Consider the following 13,422-nt stretch of genomic DNA (forward strand, 5'->3'; position numbering starts at 1 on the left):
TTGTCCATTTTAATTAGATTGTTGTTTACCTATTAATTATATATCATATCTTGTCATATAGTTTTGATGGTAACAGATGGTGCTAGGAGTTAGTAAGGGTTTGAACAAAATAAGATTCCACATGATTTATTAAGTTGCACTTTATTAGTGAGTGGTCTGCTTTAGTCAGGTTATTCTCCCAAATAAGGACTGTGAAACATTTCACTAATTTTGGTAATTATTCTTTTGTGGACTCTTAAGAAATATTGAGCATAAAAAGTCTGAGATGAGAGATGTCTATTTAGAAACAAAATGAATTACTGGAGGCATCTTTATATTTAAGGAATATATATTACCAAATCATATAATTGGTATGAAGTTTAATGTATTTTGCTAGGACAGTGTTAGGGAAGCAAAATTTCATGTGTTGGTAAAAATGTAGGCATAGGAAATGTTTTATATATGTATATAAAATTATGATTTAGGATAGGAGAATAATAAGATGATGATTTAGTTATGTATATCAAAGACATTCCTTTCCTGCCATTTGAATTTAACAAAAAGACTAGGTTCTTTGTTTACCAAAATATTCTAAGAGGAGTTCTAGTGTCTAGTGAAGTCGAACAACAGAATTTCCATATTCAAAAAGTAAATGTCAACTAAATAGACCTTCTAAGTTTGTTTATTCAAGATTTTATTAATTTTTCTGGTTAACTACCCAGTGTTCTAAAAGGAATAAATTTTATTTATGTGTATATGCATATATATGTGAAGGGATACAGACAGTAAAACAGAGAGAGGAGAGGGAAAGGGAGAAAAGGAAGGAGGGCTTAAAATTTTCAGCTTTTAGTCTTAGGTAGTTTATTTAAAATTTATTGGAATCCTTAATATCATTAGCTTTGGTTTGTGTTACTATTTATTAACTCTTAAGGTTCTTATTTTGAAATTGATGATGAGTGTTTTATAGCAAAAAGTAAACAGAAGGCCCTACTTTTATTAATTTAAAGATTTGCTCCAGAAGGGGATCCCTGATTCCTGTGTATCAGATCTTCAAAACTGTGGCCTTCTGTTACCTTTTACCTTCAGTAAGCAGCTTTGTTTTTGTTTGTTGTGTTTTGTCTTGTGTTGTTTTTGTATTTAGTTTGTCCCTACTTATCAGTTTTTAGAAATAAAATTTGCTCTTGGTGACAAAACTATTAATAATAATTCTTTGTGGTGGGGTGGTATTTTAAGGTAAGTGCCTAATTCCACATGTTCACAGCAGACTGTAAGATGTGTAATCCATGAACTCCTAGTGTGTACAAAATGCTCACATAACTGAATATATTAAGCACTTAAGCTTATCTGTGTTACGGAATTGAGATCTTTATCACTATATATTACAGTGTCTTTAAAACTGATTTATTCAGGAAAGAACTAAGTGATTTTTTTTCTCTACTGAATGAGGAAATTGTCATTTTAATGTGGCTTTAGTTTCATGTTTTTCCTCCGTAGAATACTGAGTGCTTAAAAAGCAATCTCAAATATTGTGCTATAATGTTATAATATAGGAAGGATACTGCAGTATAGTTATAGTAATTAAAGAGACTATTGGAGGAAGAAATTATTTTTCATTTAGAATACCTGTAACCTTAGCTTGAAAGTTTGAATTTTTAACATTTCTTCCCTTTGTGAAAATGTGGGACTATATTTCCTTTGGCAAAGTTTTTCAAACGTAACCTACTAATTTTCAAAAACAGAAAAACACTAAAAGCATGTAAATTACTCTAATTTGAAAAGTTATCCTTTATAAAGGAATGAGATTATTTCTTTTTGTTAAAGCATGTGAAATATCATATACATTGGTTGTGTTGTTTTATCTGAGGCAATAGATATATAAATAAACGACTATTTGTTGTTGTCAACAGAAATAGCAATTGAAAATAGAAATGAGGTTTTCTTTGCAGTTGATTCTTTTCAACTCCTGGCCTATCACTTTGCTTCTTGGAAAGACTTTTATTTCAACAGCCAGCCATGCATATATTTACCTTTTCCAAAGAAAATTGTAGTACTGATTACTTTTTCTGTAATTATTATGGTCTTTCTTTTCTTAAAATAGCAATATATGAAAAATATTTAGGAAAATGTGATGACTGATGAATTAGTTTTACTACTTAATACTGCTTTCAAGCAACATAATCAGTTAACTGATACTCCTTAAGGACTTTAAACATAGTACACCAAAACTGTTACTGAATGAACAGCTAATGTGCTTTGGAGTAGTGACCATTTGGGAAAAGATGATTGTAGGATTGACCTCCTAGTGATATGCAATCAGTGTTTTTAGACAGTGTCTTAAAAAAGTTAATAGGTTCCATTAAATCCAGTTCCTTAGGCACACAAGTTTCCCCAGAACAGGTTTTAGGAGTAATAAGTACTGGGACAATAACAACTAAATACTAATTATTCTAAACATTAAAGAACAGAGGTTTTTTTTTTTTTTTTTCCTTCCTAGTAGAAAAACCTAACTTTAGAGTTCTCAACTTTCATTTTTTTCTTATATAATTGAGCAAAAGCACAACAAAAGTAAATATATGTTATATTTGATTTTGGGGCTCATTTTATTTTTTTCTTCTTTTTTTCCCACTCATGGTACTACTATGCATTGTGACAGGTTCAAAATTAAAAATAATCTGTAAGCGGGATGTTGAAATCATCATGATTTGATGTCTGGATGCTGATTTGTTTTTAACATATAGGAAAAATGATAGCCATTTGTCTATGCTGACTACTTAAAAGAGAGGTGAGGATTTGATGAGATCCTCAGTGGTAGTGGTGGGACATACATAGGGCATCGACTAGCATGGTGGGTAGGATGGGTGAATGCAGATTCTAAATATATTAGAAGTTCCTTGCCTGGAACTCCTACCTCCTTCTTTCTTTAAGAATCAGTTCAAATTTATTTCTCTCGTAAAATATCTTAGCTTGTACATTCATTGTCACTTTGTGTGTACACTGATCATATTGAATTATGATTGTTTACATGTCTGTTTTCCATTAAACTGTAGGCCCATGAAGCTTAAGGGGGGGTAGTAATTTATTTATATTTTTGCATCCAATGTTTTCAGCACAATGATTTGATTCATAATAGATGTATAATAAATGCTTGTTAAAAGATGAATAAAAGTATTTCATTTTATAGGGTATGGCTATCATGAAAGAGAATGCAGTAGATCTGTGAGGAGCTCTGTAAAGTTTTTCAACTTTTAAGTAATGATAAAAATATTTTTATAAGGCAATGTCTGGGTTGTTTTCTTTTCCAATTTGCTTTTCCAGGTTCAGCTATCTTTATTTTTTGCTAATGTATAAGTACTTCGTGTGTTTGCTAAAATAGTCAAACAGTACCGAAATGTATGAAGTTAAAAACCACTTGTAATTCTTTCCCCAGTGATGACCATTGTTTCTTACTTGAATATGTCCTTCCAGACTGCTTTTTAAAAATATATTTGTCTTCTCTCATTTCCTTTTAAAATTTTATAAGCCCTTTCTAAAGATACTGTTTTGAAATCTTAATTCTTTACTCTTCACATTGTGAGTCTATAACCTTATATTATACAGAATGTACTTTGAGAATTCCAGGTGACATTTTCAGACCTTAAGTGTACTTCATTTTGAAATATATTTTTGCCTTTGCTTCTATGATATTATGCCTTCCTGATTTTCCTGATTCATTGTGTTGTATTCCTCAAGATCTAGTGCTTTTCTCTTCTCACTATACCCTTCTCTTGGCAATCTAGTCTGTGTCTATGACTTCAGTTAACCACTTTGTATGCAGGACTCCCAAGTTAACAGATCCAGCCTAGGCTATTGTTATGACCTCCAGGCCTGCATATCTATCTATCTATTTGATGTCACTTTTCTTGGATTTCATGATGGTTCCTCAAATTTGACGAGTCTAAATTTAAGTTTATTATATGCTTCCTTTGTTCAGTCCTTCTCTGTTTAGTTTTCCCAATTTTAGTCAAGAATATCTTTCTATCCAGTTGTGCAACCAGAAAACTCTCTTACCATAACTAATCCATCAACAAATATCCCCTTATCATGTACGTAACTGATATATTTACGGATTTGTTTGGGACTTCGTTTTAATCTGTTGATCTGTATGTCTCTCTTTACACAAACCTTACACCTTTAAGTAACAGGATTTATTGTTTTTCTACATTATAGGGCTATTCCCTTTATATCATTATTCTTTTAAAAATTGTAGGTATTCTCAGACAATTTACATGGACTTCAGAATCTTCCTGCCGTCTTCTGTCTCACAGTCCCTTTGGAATTTTTATTAGATTTGCATTAGATGTATCAATTACTTTATAGAAAATTTATATATGCCAATAATAAGCATTCGCATCCAGGAGTATGTTGTGCATCTTGATTTGCCCTTTGGGTCCTTCAAACAAGTCACACTTTTTTTTTATATCTAGGTTTTCATAATGCACCAAGACTGTTGTTGCCCTTGTGCTGGGTTATTTTAGTTATGGTTGGTATTGGTTTGTTTGGTGTTTAGCACAGTCCCTGGCATATCACTCACAGTAAATATTAAGTTTTGAGCAGTGTTTAGTGTATAGGGAATCTTTCTTTCTTCTTTTTTTTTTTTATAAGTCATGCAGTCTTATTTTATGATTTAAAATTTTTTTAATTTGATTATCTTCAGTTTTTGTAGACACTATTAGGTGCAAATTATAATTTTGTCTTCCTTTTAAAATTTATACTTCTGATTTCTTTTACTTGACCTACTGGGTTGGGTAAAATCTCTCTAACAATGTTGAATTAATAGGATTGGCATTAATAGCTAATATCTTTAGGTGTCTGTATTTAAATGGCAAAATCCATTTATGTTTTGCATTATAAATGCTATCTATGAGTTTTTTTTTCACCCTAATGCTGTATTGATGCATGGAAGTTTTATATTTTGTTTGCTTAGTTTATTTTAATTTTAATTTAGTTAATTAAATTTTTTTTAGAGATGGAGTCTCACTCTGTCATCCAGTCTGGAATATAGTGGTGCAGTCATAGCCCATTGTAGCCTCCATCTCAAGGACTCAAGAGATCTTCCTTCAGAGGCCTCCCAAGTAGCTGGGATTACAGGTATGTGCCATCATACTCTGCTAATTGAAACAAAGTGTTTTTTTAATCAAAGGTTTGCCACATTGAGTGACACATTGTTACGTCTTTTTTCCTTTAGTTGACTTACATAATCAGTTAATAGACTTTCTAATCTTTGCCCTTGCATTTTTGAAAAGATTACTTCTTGTTCATGATGTATTGTGAGATCGTTCCTCTTGTGCTCTCTTTGTCATGTTTTGGGGTTAGGATCATGCCAACATAAAATGAACTGGGACAGTTTCTTTCTTTTTGGAAATTTGTCCTTTCTTAGAACAGATTTGTCCTTTCTTATTTTTTATTTCATTTAGCTCTTCAAATTTGTTGGCCTAAAGCTGTACATAATACTCTTCACCCTCCCGCTCCAGTGTTTAAATAATCTTATTGAGGGCTGGTATTATATTATCTTTCTTGCTGTTACTAAGAATACTTTGTTTTTTCCCCTTCCCCTTGGTCAACTTATCAAAATTTAGTCTATTTTAATGAGCTTGCAAAGAAGGAAAGAACTAGCTTGTTTGCTTCTCTGTCTGCTATTTTATTTGGTTTATTTTGTTTTTATAATTTTCTTAAGATAAGTGCTGGCTCATTTATTTGTTATATTTTCTTTTGTTTTACATTTAACAGAGTGCTAATTTATGATTTTTTTGCTCTTACTAGAGCTTTGATTGAACCCTCTAAGTTTTTACATGTATATGTAAAAAAGTGTGTGTATCATTTGTATGATATGTGTATGAAATTAATTTGCTTTAATTAGCTTTCAACCTTTTCATCATAACATAGATCACAGATACAGAAAACCATTCAAAACAAATATATGTCTTGGTGAATTATTTTAAGGTAAACATGCTTGTAATTATTACTTAAGTCAAGAAATAGAATTTTACCAGCCACTGCAGAAGCTCTTCAATGTGTTCTATGCCAGTCACAACCCTCTTTTTCCCTCCAAAAGTAACTTCTGACTTTCAGAATAATAAATTATTTCTGTTTCTTTATTTATTTTTTTTTGAGACGGAGTCTTGCTCTGTCGCCCAGGCAGATCTCAGTGGCGCAATCTCAGCTCACTGCAAGCTCTGCCTCCCGGGTTCACGCCATTCTCCTGCCTCAGCCTCCTGAGTAGCTGGGACTGCAGGCGCCCGCCACCGCACCCGGCTAATTTTTTTGTATTTTTAGTAGAGACAGGGTTTCACCATGTTAGCCAGGATGGTCTCGATATCCTGACCTCGTGATGTGCCCACGTCGGCCTCCCAAAGTGCTGGGATTATAGGCGTGAGCCACTGCGCCTGGCCCTATTTCTGTTTCTTTATGGTTTTGTCACTTAAGTGTGCGTCTCTAGACACTATAGAATTGTTCATGTTCACTTCAAAAAAGTTTTTTTGTTTATTTGTTTTTTTTTTGTTGTTTTTTTTTTTTGAGATGGAGTCTTGCTCTGTCACCCAGGCTGGAGTGCAGTGGTGTCATATCTGCTCACTGCAACTTCTGCCTCCCTGGTTCAAGCTATTCTCCTGCCTCAGCCTCCCTAGTAACTAGGATTACAGCTGTGGGCCACGACGCCCAGCTAATTTTTGTATTTTTAGTAGAGATGGGGTTTCACCATGTTGGCCAGGCTAGTCTTGAACTCCTGACCTCATGATCTGCCCGCCTCAGCCTCCCGAAGTGCTGGGATTACTCCCAAAGTGGTGTGAGCCACGGGACCCGGCCTCCCCTGCGCGCCCCCCCTCCCCCCGCACTTTTTTTAGACAGGATTTTACTCTGTTGCCCAGGTTGGAATGCAGTGGCATAATCACAGCTCACTGCAGCCTTGAACTCCTGGGCTCAAGTGATCCTCCTGCCTAAGCCTCCTGAGTAGCTAGGACTACAGATGCATACCACCATGGACCATGGCTGGCTTATTTTTAATTTTTTTTAGAGACACGGTGTCTCATTTCATTGCCCAGGCTAGTCTTGAGCTCCTGGCTTCAAGTGATCCTCCCGACTCGTCCTTCCAAAGTGATGGGATTGCAGGGGTGAGCCACTGAGTCTGGACTATATTTTCCTTTGAAGACTTTCTTAAGCAGTAGGTTTTTCCCTCCAGCCCTTTCTTTTCTTTATATGTTATTCACTGAAGTACCTGAGTTGTTTGACCTGCTGAGTTCCCTACAATCTGTATTTTGTCCATCTTGTATTCATGGTGAAGTTAAACATTTTGTTCTATATTTTTTTCTAAGTTGGCAGGTAGGGTCAGAGTTTGATTACATTTAAACTTAATCCCTTAGATAGGACTGTAGGTGCCATTGTATTTTCTCATCAGGAGGCACATAGTGTCTTTTTAAAATTTTAAATGTTGGCAGGTATTGATTCTCAAAGCGTGCATCCATTAACTCATCATGTCATATGTTATATAGTGTTTTTGTTATGTAAAGTAACTAGAAATGAAATCTGTTTCCATTTGATTATCTAACAGGGACTTTTTTGTCATTAAGAAAGTCTAGATTTGGCCGGGCGAGGTGGCTCACGCCTGTAATCCCAGCACTTTGGGAGACTGAGGTGGGTGGATCACGAGGTCAGGAGTTCGAGACCAGCCTGGCCAATATTGTGAAACCCGTCTCTACTAAAAATACAAAAAATTAGCCGTGCATGGTGGCGGGCACCTGTAGTCCCAGGTACTTGGGAGGCTGAGGCAGGAGTATCGCTTGAACTCAGGAGGCAGAGGTTGCAGTGAGCCGAGATCGTGCCATTGGACTCCAGCTAGGGCAACAGTGCGAGACTCTGTCTCAAAAAAAAAAAAAAAAAAAAAAAAATTCTAGATTTGTGTTGTGGTCAGTGAATGTGAATTCTACATTCTCACAGTGTATGAATATGATCTTTATCTCCTCTTACATAAGAAAATTTGCAAATGTCCTATGGCATTTGTAAAGATTTACCTTATTTTGCTTGTCATTTAAATGTTTTAGGCTGGGCTTGGTGGCTTATGCCTGTAATACCAGCACTTTGGTGGGAGTCCAAGGTGGGCAGATCACTTGACGTCAGGAGTTTGAGACCAGCCTGGCCAACATGGTGAAACCCCATCTCTACCAAAAATACAAAAAATTAGCTGGGTGTGGTGCTGCATGCCTGTAATGCCAGCTACTTGGGAGGCTGAGGCAGGAGAATCGCTTGAACCTGGGAGGCAGAGGTTGCAGGCAGCTGAGATGCCACTGCACTCCAGCCTGGGCAACAGAGCAAGGCATCGTCTTAAAAAAGAAAAAAAAGGGCCGGGCGCGGTGGCTCAAGCCTGTAATCCCAGCACTTTGGGAGGCCGAGACGGGCGGATCACTAGGTCAGGAGATCGAGACCATCCTGGCTAACACGGTGAAACCCCGTCTCTACTAAAAAATACAAAAAACTAGCCGGGCGAGGTGGCGGGCGCCTGTAGTCCCAGCTACTCAGGAGGCTGAGACAGGAGAATGGCCCGAACCCGGGAGGCGGAGCTTGCAGTGAGCTGAGATCCGGCCACTGCACTCCAGCCTGGGCGACAGAGCGAGACTCCGTCTCAAAAAAAAAAAAAAAAGTTTTTTATATATATAGCTATTAAAAATGAAGATTTATTTATTTATTTATTTATTTATTTATTTATTAGAAAGAGAATAGGAAATAGACCATAAAATATTTAGGAAATTGATGCGGAAAATATGGAGAATGAAAGATTTAGTTTCTATATTGTGATTGAAGGCTGAAAGATTTCGTTTCTGTATTGTGATTGAAGGCTGAGAGTGTGATTAAACATACGATTTAGAACAGGGTTTGATTAAATCTGGCCCATGAGCTAAATCTGGCCTGACATCCATTTTTGTACAACCTACAAACCAAGAATGGTTTTGTTTTAAAACAGTTTAAAAAATTCAAAGGAGGAATGCAATTTATTGACATATGAACATTATATGAAATTCACATTTGTGTCCATAAATAAAGTTTTATTGTAACACAGCCATGCTTATTAGTTTACAGTAAAGTTAAGCAGTTGCAACAGCTACTGTATGGCCCACAGAGCCTAAAATATTTACTATATCTAGTTGTTTTTCAGAATAATGTTGCCAATACCTAGCTGAGAACAACCCCTTTTTCCTCATCTTTCTCACTCCCATTTAATCTGTTATTCACAATAAATAATTTCTTGTGGGAGAACTTTTTGAAAAATATTCCCATATATAACTATGAATTCAACCTGTTCATGACTATTAGTTTTTGATCACATCGAAATTGATTATTTTTTGTTTTTTTTATTATTTTGTTATTTATTATTATTGGATACTTTTAAAATAGAAGTCCATTTTATATTGACTATGTTATTAAATCAGTGACGTTTCCTAAATGCTTTTCACACAGTCTTGGCAATTATTACTATTAAATTATAATTTAAGGTGATAATTTTATATTATATAGTTGGTTACATTTGTGTTTTCCATAAAGATTTCCTTATTTACATAAACTGACATTGCACCTTAAGTAAACGAATTGTTGAAATCATTCAGAGAGCAAATCCTCTCAGGTTTTGGGATAATATTGTGATTTTATTAAGGGTTAAATTTTAGAGTTGACTTCTTATAATGTCATAGTTTGTTGTTTTTAGGAGCTATAAAATAGAATTATAGTAGAACAAGGGTTCTTGAAAAAGTACTCTGGTAATATGTATATGGGTAGACAGAAGAACTTGGTTGTTGGAAACCATGCATATGGGTTACTCCAATCTGCAAGAGATAGGTTTTGCATCATGAAAATTTCTAATGTTTTCATAACATGATTGTGCTGGGTAATCAGAAAGCCAGGACTGACTCATTCTTAGAAATTCAAGATACCCCTGTTTTGTTTTGGTGTGTAGCTGTGTCTTTCTCTGTGTCTGTATCCTGATTGTTTTACTTAAATTTCTGATATTTATGTCCTGATAAATTTTAAAATGTTAATTTTTAACATTAAAGAAAAATCTTCCTATAGCTGTTGCTTGGTTCAGATACAAAGAACAAAAAGTAGCTCAGCATGGTTGCATGTGTCTGTGATCCCAGCCACTAGGGAAGGTGAGGTGGGAGGATCACTTGAGCATGGGAGGTTGAGGCAGCAGTGAGCAGTGACTGTGTCACTATACTCTGGCCTGGGTGACAGAGTGATACCCTGTCTCAAAAACAATGACCACAACAACAAAAACAAAACAAAGAATGCCAGAATGTAGACCACAAATGAAAGTTGCAGTGAAAGCAAGCAAAATATATTTCCATTTTAATGCTTGTTAGCAGCAAATTGCATTGTTAAACTTTATATTTTTATTTGGAAAAGTGATGTATCGGCACACAAACTTCTTATCCTCAACAACATACATCCAAATGGAATGTTAAGCTATTGTGTGGCCAAGTAGCTCTGAGAAAACGGAGACTATCACTCTTGGTTTTTTTTCTCACATACATAGGTTTCATAGCTATCTTGTTTCTAAAATTGTTCATGGAAAATTTCTTAATTTTTGTTATGATCAGTTACTGATGTATAAATATCTGGTTCTATTTACCAACAAATAGTTAGAATTGATACTTGCTCTTTGACTAATCAGTTAAACATTTATCAGCACTAATATGCTTTTCATTCATGTTAAGCAGTTGTTTTTATTTTTTATTTTTATTTTGTGTTGAGGGAGGAAGGTACTTTAGGTTGTGCGACATGAATTTTGTAGCAATATAAAAATGTAAATTTGTTTTGGCTTTTCCTACTCTGACTTTTCCTACATGTGTGTTTACCAATGTCTTCAATGGTTTTCTTCTACTTGTTTATTCTTTTATTTCTGTTTGTATTCATCAAAACAAAAGAAGTGATCAGTGAGTATAGTTCACTTCTGTATGTAAATTATTGTTCTAAGGCAGTTAATAATGGTAACTTCATGCTATTAAGGGTTCTGTAGTATATAGCAATCATTTATGGAAAGTTTTCTTAAGTAAATTGTTAATAAAAATAATTATATTATCAAAATTTGAAAATGAGTTACCTTTTTGATAAATCTGAGCTAATTTAAGATTATCTTTTAAAAATGTCACTCATGATCAGTTGCATTCTATTAAACTTTCAGGGATGGGACAGAAAGGTATGCAGCAAGACATGCCAAAATCAAACCTTATGCTCTTGGAGATTATTCTGATATTAGCTTGTAAGATGGCATCAAGAGGAGAAACCAAAGGTGTAGAGGCAGGCTTAGTAGTTATTGTAATGTCTGTGGTAAGCAATGAGGAGAGCCTAAATTGAGTAATGACTAGTCATGAAAAGGTGAAGATGACGATGAAAATACAGGAAATGGAAATGAATTTTAAACCAATAGAAATTTCTTACTTTTTGGTAGGCTTAAAAACAAACTAGGCCAAGCACGGTGGCTTGTGCCTGTAATCCTAGCACTTTGGGAGGCCACGGCGGGTGGATCACCTGAGGTCAAGAATTCAAGACCAGCTTGGCCAACATGGTGAAACACTGTCTCTACTAAAAATACCAAAAGATCAGCCGGTTGTGGTGGTGCATACCTGTAGTCCCAGCTACTTGGGAGACTGAGGCAGGAGAATCACTTAAACCTGGGAGGCAGAGGTTGCAGGGAATTGAGATTGCGCCACTGCCTGGGTGACAATGAGACCCTGTCTCAAAAAAAAAAAAACCAAAAACCAAACTATTGGATACCAGCAATTTCAATGGTTAGACATGTAAACCAAACATAAAATTCTAAGCTCCCCAACCAACTGAATGGATCCTCTTGTTGTCCAAGGGGATTCCAAAGAACTCCAAAAATCTTGCTCACGCCATGGCAGGAATGGAAAGATCTGTCATGGCTTGTTTGTACTCTTCTTGCTTTGGAGTTCAGGCACAAAACTGAGCAGCATTAACATTAAAATAGAGATTATAAGACTGACAAAACAGACTCTTTGTAGCACTAAGATAACAAATACCACCCTGACTGTAGTATATATAGCATCGCATGACAGATAGCAGGCCCTGTAAGAAATCAAAGTATTTTACCCCATATTTAACATATTTTGAAATGGCCCTTCAGGGTTCTCTCTTGTGGGAGAAGTTTACATTCTCAATAGAATCCCATTCCCATTCCCTTCCCAGCTGTTTTTCTGATCCTGAAGAGATTAGCTGAGAGTCCAGTACCTTTTAAAGATTTAATAGGAAACAGTTGCCATCTATGGCCTCTACATAACTCTTTTAACTAATTGCCAACCAGAAAATCTTTGAATCCACCTATGACCTGGAAGCCCCCTTGCTTGGAGATGCCCCGCCTTTCTGGACCGAACCAGTGTATACCTCACGTATATTGATTCATGTCTTATGTATCCCTAAAATGTATAAAATCAAGCTATAAACCCAGCCACCTTGGGAACATGTTCTTAGGACCTCTTGAGGCTGTGCCACGTGTCATGTTCCTTAACTTTGGCAAAATAAACTTCTAAATTGATTGAGACTTGTCTCAGATACATTTTGGTTTACAGAGTTAATAAATTCATTGTCAACTTGCATTAGAAAAAGAAGCACAAGGCCCGGCGCAGTGGCTCACGCCTGTAATCCCAGCACTTTGGGAGGCCTACAAGGGCAGATCACAAGGTCAGGAGATCGAGACCATTTTGGCCAACATGGTGAAACCCTGTCTTTACTAAAAATACAAAAATTAGCTGAGCGTGGTGGCATGTGCCTGTAATCCCAGATACTCGGGAGGCTGAGGCAGGAGAATCGCTTGAACCTGGGAGGCGGAGGTTACAGTGAGCCGAGATCACGCCACTGCACTCTAGCCTGGTGACAGAGTAAGACTCTGTCTCCCCCCCAAAAAAAAAGAAAAGAAAAGAAAAGCACAGATATTAAATATATGAAAGGAAGAGATAATGGAAGGGCTTTATGAATTACAAGGAAACTGTCAGTGATACAAGCATGGAAAGATTTTAGGGAGAAAGTAGATGTGGTTTTTAATACCCAAATTCTACATGCCCTACAGGCCAAATCCCATTTGTGTAAAGCTTTTAGTCAGTACCCAAGTGCAGAAAAGTGCTTCATGATGGGAGAGAATAAAGAATGTATGTATTATTCGTCAATAACCTTCGTTGGTTTTCTGGAACATGTTCCTGTGCATAACATAACAAAAGAATAATAAGAAAGAAAAGTTGTATCCTTGTGCTTCACTTCAACCAGAGTATGTCCAAACTAAGCCTCTTAGATAAAATTTCCTGCCTACGGTAGTGTTTTCTTTTGCCATTTCACTATCCTTTGAGGACATGTACCAGCTCCATCCCAGGAGAGCTTCCCCACTGGTTTCATTAGCTATGAGCAGCCATT

The 13,422-nt window shown here is 35.9% G+C and overlaps 1 protein-coding gene across 2 annotated transcripts in view; it reads left to right on the top strand.

Moving 5' to 3' along the window:
• The window catches only part of TBC1D5 (TBC1 domain family member 5), a 564,710-nt gene that overhangs the window by 154,156 nt on the left and 397,132 nt on the right, over positions 1 to 13,422 (top strand). For both annotated transcript variants that reach the window (XM_015132185.3, NM_001258153.1), the window contains 1 exon segment: positions 4,983 to 5,106. The gene's annotated coding sequence lies outside the window, so the exon portion shown is untranslated.

This window comes from Macaca mulatta, chromosome 2, assembly GCF_049350105.2.
Source record: "Macaca mulatta isolate MMU2019108-1 chromosome 2, T2T-MMU8v2.0, whole genome shotgun sequence".
In the NCBI taxonomy this organism is placed as follows: Eukaryota; Metazoa; Chordata; class Mammalia; order Primates; family Cercopithecidae; genus Macaca; species Macaca mulatta.